The sequence below is a fragment of the Petaurus breviceps genome, unplaced genomic scaffold, assembly GCF_028583685.1.
Source record: "Petaurus breviceps papuanus isolate PSGF00001 unplaced genomic scaffold, PetGlider_PUasm1.0 101, whole genome shotgun sequence".
Classification (NCBI taxonomy): Eukaryota; Metazoa; Chordata; class Mammalia; order Diprotodontia; family Petauridae; genus Petaurus; species Petaurus breviceps.
Genome location: NW_027185575.1, coordinates 1,582,440 through 1,596,166, shown reverse-complemented (window position 1 = coordinate 1,596,166; position 13,727 = coordinate 1,582,440). Strand labels below are relative to the sequence as shown.

The 13,727-nt window shown below is 41.0% G+C and overlaps 1 protein-coding gene across 1 annotated transcript in view; it reads right to left on the bottom strand.

Annotated features, from left to right (window-relative positions):
* LOC138157799 (transmembrane protein 132B-like) overlaps positions 1 to 13,444 on the bottom strand; it is a 137,820-nt gene extending 124,376 nt beyond the window's left edge. Inside the window, exon 1 of the mRNA XM_069083641.1 lies at positions 13,231 to 13,444. The gene's annotated coding sequence lies outside the window, so the exon portion shown is untranslated. The remainder of the gene's footprint in view (positions 1 to 13,230) is intronic.
* Between the last annotated feature and the right edge of the window lie 283 nt (positions 13,445 to 13,727).

Below are 13,727 nucleotides of genomic sequence, written 5' to 3'. Positions count from 1 at the left end.
TAGGTTGGAGTCCAGAGTCTGCTTTACCATTTCAGGGCCAATAAAATAGGTCAAAGTGGGAGGAGTTCAGAAGAGAGAAAGAGGGACATTTGGGAAGTATTCAAATCCTTGTCACCATCTCTGGACTCTCAGTGAGACACCCATGGAACTGGTTATCTCTCAGTAGTCAGAGACCTGAATTCCCTAAACTCTGACACTAAGTCAGTGGGGTCAGACTCAAAAAGACACAGAAGCCACTTAGTCATGCATAGATCCCGAAGAAATATTGACTTAGAAAACCACATATTAATAATATCTATGTTTTGTTGTATTTTTATTTGTTTTTTAATATTTCCCAATTATGTTTTAATGTGGTTGATGGCACTCAGTAGTGTTGGGGGACAGGGAGGAAAGGGGAGTATGTGTTTGATACTTCTGTTCTAATCTCCCAGCACCTAGTACTGTATTTGTGCATACATAATAAAACACAGTTAAGTACTGATGAACCACTGAGGGGGGTGGCAAGGTCCAGTGGGGGGAAATGCACTGAATTTAGAGGCAGAGGACTTGAGTTTGAATCCTGTTTCTGCTGCAAGTCACCACTTCTCTGGACCTCTCTTTCCTCATCTGTAAAATTTGGAGGTTGGATGGGGTGGCCAGGTGGCTCAGCGAGTAAGAGCACCAGCTTCAGTGTCGGGATGACCTGGAGATCGAATCCCAGGCTCAGATACTTAGTACCACACCCAGAAACACCTGGCCGTGTAACCTTGAGCAAGTTACTTAACCCCAATTGCTTAGGGGCGGCCAGGTGGCTCAGCGAGTAAGAGCACCGGCTCCAGTGTCGAGATGACCTGGATCAAATCTGGGCTCAGATACTTAGCACCACACCCAGAAATAACTGGCCATGTAACCTTGAATAAGCTACTTAACCCCAATTGCTTTAAAAAAAAATTGGAGGTTGGACCAGATGGCCTCAGAGGTCTCTGCCATCTTTGAACCCAGGGTCTTAAAGTCTCTAGATGGGGGTGTTCAGGTGAGGAAGAGAGAATGGATGAGGGAAAAAATGCACATGGAAATGTTCTGGATGAAGAGACAAGCTGGAGGGTCTTTGCAGCCCAGGGCTGGCACATTAAAAGAATTCACTGCATTATGCAGGAACAATACCAGAATGTTAGTTCTTAATTGGAGATGCCAAAGACAGAAGTGAACAAACTAACTGTCTAATTAATATTGAAATCATAATCTCCCAAACAGTAACAAAAGGTTGAGAATACAGAGTTCCATATTCTGGCCAACAGGAAATGTATGACATATCTCCAATTAGAAAGGAACAATAAAAGTCTAAATTGCCAGGATAAAGAAGGGACAAAATTAGTCAAGAGAAACCAGACTGCCTGACAACAGGAATTTGTAGGTCTGGCTCTTTAATGTAGGAGAAAGAGAATATAATTCATTCCTAGTGATGGAATGATACTGACTTCTATGTGAGCCAGAAAATACCCAGAGGAGGACAACCAGGAAGGTGACAGCCATGTGGACCATACCATTTGAGGCCTGGGTGAAGGAATTAGGGATGGTAAACCTGGAGAAGACTTTCAGGGTGAGGGAGAAATGATCACTGCTTCCAAGTTTCTATGACTTATAATCAAAGGATCATATATTCTAAAGGGGCTATCACCTGGAAGGAGGAATTAGCTCTGAACTAGGATCACTGGATGGAAGATGTAATGTAGCAAATTTAATCTTACTATAGCTTCTAGCCCAGTGTGCCTTGGGAGGTAGTGGGCACCTACTGCAGTAGGTGTCTTCTAGCAAAGTATGGATGACCCTTTGTTGGACAAAGGGTAGAAGCCATGCTTTTACACTCATAGGTTGAACTGTAAGGCCATTGAGGTCCCTTCCAACCCTGAAATTTTGTGATGCTGTGTGATAGTCTGGTCTCTATTCCAACAGGCATTGGACTATGGACTACTATGTACAAGGTTCTGTGGAATGGGTATTGGGTACATAAAAACAAATGGAAAAATAATCTTTGCTTTCAAGAAGTTTACACTACATTATCCTGGGGTGGGGGCAGGGGACAGTGTGGAACACAACATGGAAACAGAGAAATATATGTATGATAGTTTGAGGACAATGGAGAACATTGATAACTCTAGGGATCAAAGAAACCATCCTATAAAAGGTGCTCAGCATTGAATATCTTTTGCTCGAGGGTGAAGAACACTAGAGATTCTAAGATGCAGAGATGAGGAGGGAGGGTGTAAGATGCCCCATCCCTTAAAGATGTGTAGTTAAGTGGAGAAATGGAAAAAATAATTTTCTTACAATTTTTTACAAAATTTTTTTTACAATTTTTTTTATAATTTTTTTACATTTTTTTTTAATTTGAAGGACAAGAGTTATTTCAATTGCAAAAGGGTAAGGGGTGGCTAGGTGGCGCAGTGAGTAAAGTGCAGGCCCCAGAGTCAGGAGGACCTGAGTTCAGTTCTGGCCTCAGACGTTTAATACCCCCACACAAAAAACTAGCTCTGTGACCTTGGGCAAGTTACTTAACCCCAACTGCCCTCCAAAAAAGGAAAAAAAAGGCATAATATATTGTCACCACCATGAATGAACATTTTGCTGTTGAAAAGGAGTAGGGAAAGAACTTTGTTTTTAACAAAAACTTCTAATACATGTGCATTAAGAAACCCAGTATTCAAACAGGATTTGAGCCAATTGTGGTAAAAAAGTAAAGATGTAAATCACCTTGTGAAAGATGTAGAATGTGAACTTCTGTGTGAATAGTTTGAAATTTTAAAGAGATAAAGAACTTTTGTTTATGGAAAACTAGAGAAATATAAAGGCAGCTAGAAGGCTCACTGTATAGCCCACCAGGACTGGAGTCAGGAAGACCTGAATTCAATTCTGTTTTCAGATACTTACAAATGGTATCACCCTGGGCAAGTCACTTAAGCTGTTTACCTCAATTTCCTCATCTGTAAAATGAGCTGAAGAAGGAAAAGGCAAACTGCTCCTGTATCTTTGCCGACAAAACCCTAAATGGGGTCATGAAGAACTGGATATAACTGAAATGATTGTGCAACAACAAAGAGAAATATAAGTACAAAGAAGTAGTTTCAAGAACAACAAAGGACAACGTTGAAGACTTTACAAAGAATGATGGAACATGAGTTCATTTGCACATACCTGTTTTTGTGTCTAAAAAGGGCAAAAAACTAAAAAAAAAATTTTTTTAAGTCATGCTACATGTGGGAGGACAGTTCTAGTGGCAAAAGGAAATGCACAGGAGGATTTGCAGCTGCTTTGTATCCTGGTGAGCTGGCTAGGTTTATTTTCCAAGTTTGAAAAGTTGACTTATCTATACTGATATGGGAATAGAATTCTGAGTAGACAAAGCAGTGCCTGGGAAAGTTGGCCTGGTCTATATCATCAAAGATAGCTCAGAAAGCTTGGCAGTCAAGATGGTGAAGGAAAACCCTGCAGATCATACTACTTGAGAACTGGTTGAAGGACATGAGAATTTTGAGCCTGGGGAACTGAAGAATAAAGGAAGACAAGGTAGGGCATGTTACTACCTTCCAGGATTCAAACAAGCTTGACAGGTCTCTGGTTTAAAAAGAAGTGCTATTCACATGAACAGTTAAAACTTCCTAAATAACTTCTAAGGTGATTTGAAATTGAAAGATCTTGTAAATACCATGGTAGAGTAGAGAGGAGAAGGAAATTTGCCCAGCTGAAGAGCAATGAGGACCAAGAGGTAATCAGGGAACAGAGAAGCCATTTCACATGAGGTGGATGTTCCCAAATGGTGCTATCAAGCCCTGTAGTCCAGAGCTGTGTGATCCCAAGCACACAGGTTTTCCTCCCCCATGTACTTCCCTGCTGGGTTCCTTTGAGTGTGTGCCCACTCTTCCCCCCACCTACTGAGTGTGTTTGTGGAGGAGTGTAGTCCAGGTTTGTGTACGAATTGATACATTCTATTTTTGCGCACTTGCTTTAATAGATGAGTTTCTGTGGTTTATTATTATTCCTTTTGCCTACTTGCCAAGTAAAAATGGTTATGTTTGAAATCTAAAGCTGTATTATTGTGAGTGGCTGGTTGTATAAATATAACACACTGTGTGGGTATGTTAGATTGTACGTGTCTGGCTGTGAAAATGGATGGGAACTCAAGAGCTAGAGTAGTGACTAAGGAGAGTGTTACTTCCCTTCAACTGGGTTATCCCTAGGACCCTTGGAGAGTTTCAGTGGAACCATGAGGTGATGGTCTTTCTCTAGAAACCTAGACCTTTCAAAGTGAGGGCAAGTTGGGAAGGTGCCAATCCAGAGAGTAAGTAGATGACCACACCTACCTCATGGGATGTCTACACACTCCATGTGAGGGGCAAAAAGAGGAGCCCAAATCAAGGGACACCCCATCCACTTTGATAGGACTGGCATTATAAATACATTCTGGACATAGGCAAAATCATAAATGTGGGAAATGAAATAGCATCTTCCAGAAACAGCAAATGGGGTTTCAGGATAGACCACGTCCCATAGCACAGGACTTCTGCTTTTACACAATGCCCAATACAATACTGATCTCACATCTTCTCCTGTCTCTGGGTATTAATGTGCCTGGAATGTTCTGTTCTTATATTTACCTTTCAGAATTCTGTTCTTCTTTCAAGGTTCAGCTCTCCTGCTATAAAGCCTTCCCTGATCCCCAGTTATCACTTCTCTCCCTTTCCCCAATTACTCTCAATAGACTGTTTCTGATCTCTCCTTTGCCCTCTTCACTACTTACTATATATTATAGTTTTCTGTATACATGTCTGTAATGAGAATGGGAATTTGAAGATCTTCCCTGCCCCTTTAATAAGCCTAAGGGAATTTGAAGACCTTCTCTGTTTTGAAAATATACTCTGCCCCCTAATATGCTGAATGCAATCACATGGAGCCTGTGGTGGCAGGAGTGTGTTGAAGGGTAGAGCAGAGCCCACAGGAAGTTGGGAGTCAGAGCTAGACTAGACGGTTGGGAGGAGAGCACAAGTCCCAGGGAGTCAGTCAGGCTTGTGAGTAAATATTGCTATGTGGGAAGGCTAAAGGATGCTGTGGCTCTCTGCTATTGTGGCTTATTAACTTCTTTGCTACTATGATGGAATCAGTTTACTGGTTTGGGGATTTTATTTTCTGGTGTCTGAATAAATGTTTTGCTTCTGTCTTATATATATATATATTGCGATTAAGCACCATGCAGGTATAGTGATAGTGGGCACTGTAAATATTCCATTGGTGCTACAATATCCTACCCGATGAGTTGAAGGTAAACTTGATAGGGATTGTCATTTTTTAATTTTGTATCCCAGTATTTAACACAGTGCCTTGCATACAGTAGGCACTTAATAAATATTTCTTTGAATAGTAGAAATTCAATAAATGTATCAATTAATTCCAATTTGTCCTCCACACAGATGCCAAGATAGTATTCTTATAGTCTGTGATGAAGGGGCTGGGGAAGACAGGTACACAAATTCTGTCAGTGAACTTGTGAAGCAGTATATTATAGAAACAATCAGGAATTATTAGAAAATAGGGACTAAGACATCTATTCCCCATTGACCCAGAAATCCCATGGCTAAACCTCTTCCCTCAAAGAAATCAAAGGTATGGGGTAGCTAGGTGGCACAGTGAATAGAGCACTAGCCCTGGAATCAGGAGGACCTGAGTTCAAATCTGATCTCAAACACTTACTAGCCATGTGACCTTGGGCAAGTCACTTAACCCCAATTGCCCTGCCTTCCCCCCCTTCCAAAAAAAGCAATAAATAAATAAAAATCAAAGGTAGAAATAAAGGTCCTCTACATGCCAAAGTGTTCATAACATCCCTTTTGTCATATCAAAAAATTGAAAATGAAGTAGATACAATTAAGAAATAGCTTTAAAATGTGATATGTGAGTGCAATGGGATATTAAGATACCCAAAGTAATCAAGACTATGAAGAATTAAAATAAACATGGGAAGGCTCAGATGAATTGATTCAGAGTAAAGAAAATAAAACCAGCACAATGACTACAATTATAGAAATGAAAAGAATGAATTGGAATCCTATAAGCTCTAAGGACCAAGTTTGGTCCCAGAGAAGAGATGAGAAAATGCAGCTCCTGCTTTTTGCCAGAGAGGTGGGGGATTCTGGGTGGGGAAGACTGCCCACATCCATGTTACATGTGTCGAGTGGTTGTGCTGAACCAATCTTTTTTTGTTTGCTTGGTTGTTTTCTCTCCTTGTTTCTCGGGAGGGAAAGGGAAAATAAATACTCAGAAATTATTGTGATAAAAGAAACACAGGTCAGATATACATCTTCATCAGAAAGTAGCTACTGACCATCTTATCCTGTTCAAATTCTGTCACTCAAGGAAGAGTCAGAAGGAGATTTCATAATTCTTGTATATTAACTACATGAATGCAACTGCCAATATAAATAATGGTGTTCCCCACATATGACACTTCATCTCCAATTTCCATACCTTTCCACTAATTACCACAGTACCTGCTGGTGGGTCTGCATGCCTCAAGTCTCTTCCTCCTCTAATCCATCCTCCATCGAATCATTAATTTTTATAAAGCATGGGTTTGAACATGTCACTTACCTACTCAATAAACTTCAATGGCTCCCTATTGCCTCCAGGATAGAATAAATGATCTCTTTGGCATTCAAAGCCCTTCATCACACAGCCCCCTGCTACCTCTCCAGTCTACTTACACCTTACTCCCCAATACATATTCTTTCATCCAATGACACTGGCCTCCTGGCTGTTCCATGAGCAAGACACTACATCTCTTTGTTCTGGGTATTTCTCAGGCTAGAACTCTCTCCCTCTTTCACTCTTGACTACTAGGCTCCCTGACTTCCTTTAATTCCCAACTAAAACCCTGCCTGCTACAGGGAGCTTTCCCCAGCACGTCTTAATTCCAGTGCCTTCCCTCTGTTAATTATTTCCCATTTATCCTGTATGTAGTTTGTTTGTACACATACATATATATGTTGTCTCCCCCACTTACATTGTAAGCTCCTCGAGGGCAAATACTTGCTTTTGTCTTTTTTTGTATCCCTAGCACTTAGTTCAATGCCTGGCACATGGCAGATGCTTAATAAATATTCATTGATTGGTCTATAGATTGGATGGCCCTCATACCTGGAGCCTCCTTGAAAGTTTGGCTCAAGAGTCACTTTATGCAGGAGACCTTTCCTGATCCCTGCCCCCAGTTCTTAATGCCCTCCCCTTCCCCAACATTAATTTACATTTACTATGTAGATACAGATATATTTATATATTTTCATAATCATAGGAGCATAGATTCAGAACCAGAGGAAAAGGCCATCTGAGTCCCCTTTGGATTTAGATACCTACTAACGCAACGTATCTCCTCCATCTCAGTAGAATGTAATGTCCTTGAAGGAAGGGACTGTCTCAGTTTTGTCTTTGAATACCCAGTCCTTAGCACGGTGTCTTGTATGTGTGCATAGCAGGCACTTAACAGATATTTTTCAAGTTGAATTGGGTTAAGATAACCCAGGGATAAGGACTAGCATATCCATCAGGGAACATCATCATCATCACATTTATATTGTACCTACTATGCGCCATCCACTGTGCTAAGTGCTTTAAAATTAATCTTATTTGATCTTCACAACAACCCTGGGAGGGAAGTGCTGCTATTACCTCCATCACCCCTTTCATCCCTCACAGGCCACTTCTTTTTTTATTTTTAAAATTTATTTATTTATTTTTAGTTTAATTCAGTTCCACAAACTTTTGAGTTCCAAATTTTCTCCCCCTTCCTCTCTCCCCCCTCCCTCCCATGGCAGCATGCAATTGATATAGGTTCTACAAATACATTCTCATTAAACATTAGTCAAGTTGTAAAGGAGAATTATAATCAATGGAATGAACAACGAGAAAGAAGAAACAAAACAAAACAAAACACAAAAGAGAGAGAGAGAATAAGCAGTTTGCCTCAATCTACATTCAGCCTCTGTAAATCTTTCTCTGGATGTGGCTAGCCTTTTCCATCATGAGTCCTTTGGAGTTGTCTTATAGCCTTGCACTGCTGAGAGGAGCCCAGTCTATCAAAGTCAATCATCACAGATACAATGTGTCTGCAATTGTGTACAAAAGTTCTGGTTCTGCTCCTCTCACTCAGCATCAGTTTGTATAAGTCTCTCCAGGTTACCAGGAAGTCCGTCTGCTCCTCATTTCTTATAGCACAATAGTCTTCCATTACCTTCATATACCACAACTTGTTTCTCCATTCCCCAAGTGATGGGCATCCCCTTGATTTCCAATTCTTTGCCACCACAAAAAGAGCTGCTATAAATATTTTTGTACAGATGGGTCCTCCTCCCACTTGCATGATCTCTTTTGGATACAACCCTAGAAGTGGTATTGTCACAGGCCATTTCTGCAAAGGCAAGTGACCCCAGAGCATTCTAAAAATCGGGGAACTTTGTTCTAATGTCCTTTTCCTGACCTTTCACTATCTCATCTTTCTCCAGCCTGTATAATTCCAGGTGCACCAAAACTTAATTAATGCAGAGTTAAGCTGAAGATGACTAGCTATGATATTGATATGTAGTCTCTCTGTGCTTCTCCCAAAAGACAGAGAGAGCTCAGCTGATATGCTGATGATCTGGGAACCTTGGAGAGCTGGGCAATTTATTGATAAACAACACAATTACTAATCAGATTTGGGAGAAAATAAAACTATGACCCTTTACATAGTCAGAACATAATTTTAATGAGAAGGAAAAAAAATCACTAATATGCCACCTCATGAAGATTAATGTGGGACTGCCTGTCTGGGAGTTCCTTTGGAAAGTAAATTAATTACCTCTGGACCCAAATGGGTCCAATATACACTTTTTTTTGCCTGCCCTGTCAGTCTGACACAGTGATAGGTTTGAAGTCTAGAAAACCTGAATTTAAATCCCTACCTTTGACAATTACTACCTGTGTGACCCTAGGTAAGGACCTTACATTCTACTGGTGGGTCACACACAATCCATTAGTGACTTATTCCAGTCTGTGACTAAGTCATTGAAAGGGTTGGACTGAAGGGTTTCCAAAATTCCTTATTCCTCCCACTTCCCCCAATGATCCTAGGGAGTATCTATCCTAAGGCACATAAAGGTTGATGATGATGATGATGATGATGGTAGAATAAGCATTTATGAAGCACCTACTACATGCTGAGATACATACTACATTGTGTTGAGAGTTGGGGACACAAAGAAAGCCAAAAGACAGTTCCTGTTCTCAAGAAGCTTTGATGATGGAAACGACAACAAAAACAATCACATGCATGAATAAGAAGGTAACACCAGCACCCACAGCCCAAGGTCGTTATACGGATGGAGGGAGGTGATATGTATAAAATGCTTCACATAAGAGCATTTTTATCACACTTCAAGGTTTGCAAAGTGTTTTGCAAACATCCCCTCCCTTGACCCTCACAATAACCCTGGCAGGCAGGTTCTAGGTTCATTTGAAGATGACACACAGGATCAGAGAGTTAAGTGGCTTGCCCAGAGTAACACAGGTATTAAGTATATGAGGGAGGATTTGAACCCAGGTGTCTGTTGACACCAAGCCTAGCATTCTACTAACCTTTGTCTCTAGTCACTTCTTGTCCCTGAGGCTCAGTTTCCTCATGCATCAGAGATAATAATGTTGGTGCTGCTCACCCCAAAAGGCCATTGTTGAGTAAAGTGGTTTGTTTATAAGCCAAATGCACTACATCAATTATTATCAATGTCACAAAGCGCAATGAGCAACCAGTCTTTGGGTTCTACCCTGAGAAGGTAGCATGATTAGATTCAGCTCTCTCTAATGCTTTAAGATTTAAGCCACTTTAGATTTGTTTCATCAAAAAGCCCCCTTGCAGCAGGCCTCCAAGCTGAGGCATTGGCCCAGGTCTTAAGATCTTTTCCCTTTTATCTCTGGTAAAAGTGCATTTTCCAAACTTAGAAAGCCTGCCGTGCCAAAGCTGGATTTTTCCCAAAGATTGTTTCTGATTAGGGTTCACATGAATAATATTTCTAGTGGAAAAGCTCTTGCTTCAATCAAAAGGGGTCCAGGTTTTAGCAACAACCTCCTTCAGGCCATCTCCCGCTGAGTCTTGTAGAGTAGAAAGAAACAAGAAATGTCCAACTCCACCCAGGCCTTTCCTCTCTTTGGACCAATAACAACAAAAAGCCTAAAGGGCTTCCTAACCTACCTGGAGGCTGTGAAGATGGTATTTTATGGCAAGCCTTTCTAGAAGAGCAGACATAGTCTCAGGATGGTGAGGATTCAGCATTTATTTTTTTAAATGAATAATAATTGAGAGATCTGAGAGTTCTCGAGATCTCTTAAAGTGGGAGAAACAGTTCTGAAGACACAGATGCCCCTACCCCGGCTCTCTGAGGTTGCTACTACAAAAGATAAATCCAACGGATGAGCTAAAGAAAAACTGGGCACATGCAGAGATATTCACTCTGTTGGTTCAAACAGCAACCTGCCAAGGACATGGAAGAGCCACCTGCTGGACCTGGATGGGATCAGAAACCCAACCACTGATTCAGAGGAGCCAGAGAAATACCCTAAAGTAAGCGCTTAGAGTGAATTAATATTACACAAAATTATGTGTTGGAGGGTACTTATTTGGGAGAAATAATGGTGACGATAATAATAGCCAATATTTATGTCATGTTTTAAGGTTTAAAAAAGGTTTTAAGGGGGTGGCTAGGGGGTGCAGTGAATAGAGCACTGGCCCTGGAGTCAGGAGAAACTGAGTTCAAATCCGGCCTCAGACACTTAACACAAAAAACTAGCCATGTGACCTTGGGCAAATCACTTAACCCCAATTGCCCTCCAAAAAAGCAAAAAAATAAAAAAGGTTTTACAAAAATTATAGCATCTGGGCCTCACAATAACACTGTATAATAGATGCTACAGGTATTGGATCAGTAACTAAGGTGAAGCAATCAGAGCTTTGCACCCAGACACGAGATTTAGAGGGTGCTGAAAGTTCTTACAGTCCTTCAAACAACATATAAACAACAGTGTTTAGTATCTAGTCAGAAAAAGAAAATAATTGCAATTAGAGGGCCTACTTCCCAGAGGAGCCCTTCCCAAAGGGTTTAAAATTTTTATTTTAGGGTATATTTTAATGTCATTTATCACAAGCATGTTTTGTGTGGCCCTAGGCCATAGTGAATAGAGTGCCGGGCCTGGAGTCAGGAAGACTCACCTTCACGAGTTCAAATCTAGCCTAAGACATGTACTAACTAGGCAAGCCATTTAACCCAATTTGCCTCAGTTTATTCATCTGTAAAATGAGCTGGAGAAGGAAATGGAAAACCACTCCAGTCTCTGTGCCAAGAAAACACGAAACATAGAGTTGGACACGATTGAAACAATGAACAAAAATGGACAGAGAGCATTATGGTTCAAATAGGCACTATTAATTCTGTTTTACAGACAAGAAAATTGAGGCTTAAATTATTTGCCTGGGTCACACAGCTGGTAAGTGTCAGTGGCAGGATTTGAACAGAGGTTTTCCTGACTCTCAAGTACAAGGTTTTACTAAGATATCTTGTGCACCAACCATCTTTCCCAAATCCTAAGTGGGATGTCCAGACCTCCTACTGTAGGCTTAGCAAGACAAGCATGGTAGGGTGCATAATGGGATAGGCTTGGAAGCTGGATGTTAGGAGCACATCGAGAGCTAGACAGGACTGTATGGTCCATCTAATCCAACCCCCTAGTTTTACAGATGAAGGAGACTGGGACCCAGATAGTCTTGCTCCAGGCTATATAGGAAGTAAGCAGTAGATCCAGAATTTGAAACCAAGTCTGCCAGTTGACCAACTAACATCTGTTAAGTTCTGATGACCTGCCAGAGATGGAAGGAAGAAGGGAATCTAGGATAGACAACGTTCAAACAATTCTATAAAAATGATATATACAGGATAAATTGGGGATGTCTCAGAGGAAAGGCACCAGAGGCAAAAGTGACCTTAGAGGCTACCATCAAATCTCATTTTACATATGAGGAAACTGAGGCTCAGAGAGGTTAAGCAACTTTCCAGGGTCATACAGCTACTAAGTGTCTGTATTGAATGTGTTAAGGCCCAGAACTTCTGTGATGCTATGATTCTAAGCCACCATCATGTGAGTATGAATTTCTAGGCACTGGGAAAGTTCTTTAAACATACTAAAGTGTAAATGGCTATATTAAGATCTTCCTGAAAACAAGTTTTGACCAGAAGAGAGCAAAACAGGAGTTTACAGGGCTAGCAAGGGGACATAAAAGAGAGGCCTGAACCCTGCCAATGCCTTAGTCAGTGATACATATTAATATTAATATATTATTAATACTATTAATGCATCGATATAAATTCATATTAATTAATAATATTAATATAAATTAATAATTATAAGAATAATAAGAACCTAGTGGCACAGTAGATAGAGCACTGGACCTGGAGTCAGAAAGACCTGAGCTGAAATCCAGCCAGTGAGTGGGCAGGGCAGGGATTATTTTGAAGTCTGGAAATCAGAAACAGGGTCAAGAAGGGAATGAAGACCAGCTTATATCCCTCCACAAAAAAATAGAGGTTCCAGGAAGAACTCACCCATGGGAGAAGGGGACAGGTCTTACAAAGGTATAACCCAGGTTGAGAAAGTTGTAGAGAAGGCTGTATATTCCAGGGCAAGTGGACCCCAGGTACAGAGGGAATTTCTAGGATAAAGCTGTGGTCTAGTCAAATGAATTCCAAAAGCCAGGAAAAGGACTAGGAAGCAAAAAGTACATTTTGAGCTAGAAAGGCCTCAGGAGACCATCTATTTCAACCATCTCATTGTATTCATGAGGAAATTGAGGACCAGGCTGATAATGACCTGTCCAAGGACATGGGATCATAGAAACAGACTCAAAGAAGCCTTAGAGACCAATGACACATGAGTTATAAGTAACAGAAGAAACACCTGGACCCATTTCGTCACCTACAAAATGAGGGAGAGGGATGGCCTAAAAGATCTACTTCCTCTGATCTTGACTCCACAGCTGGCTCTCTAGACACTAGGCCCAACACTGCGTCTTTCCATTTAATATAGCAGTTTAGAATATGCCAGACGGAACCCAGAAGAAAAAACTGTCAAAGCAAGCTGACGCTAAGAAGAGCCAAAGGGATCTCTCCCACCCAGCCCCCATCATACCTTAATGACATCTTCATCTGTGGACTTACACTCCACTGCATCTGAAACGTCCACCACAGAGCCATCCTCTCCAACGGCAACCACTTTGACTGGAACTGAGACCGCCTTCCCCGTCAGAATAGCTGTGTTCAATACTTCCGTGTCCTAAGCACAGGCACACATTCATACACACACATACACACACACACACATACACACACACACACACACACACATACACACACACACCAAAAAAAAAAAAAAACCTTGGATTAGTAGGCCTGGATGCTAAATGGGGGTTTCTTAGCAGAGGAGTTCCCTGACCTTTATCCCTGCCTTGCAATTAAAAAAAAAATTATATGTATGGGGAAAGTCATTTGCTTATTCCAAATAGAAAATTACCAACTACTTGATAGTTTTCATTCCTAGAATTAGATAATCAACTACATTTCCTCTACATCTTCTCCAGGCCTCCCTACTGTCGAGGTCATTTATCACTCTCTCTAGATTCCCAACAC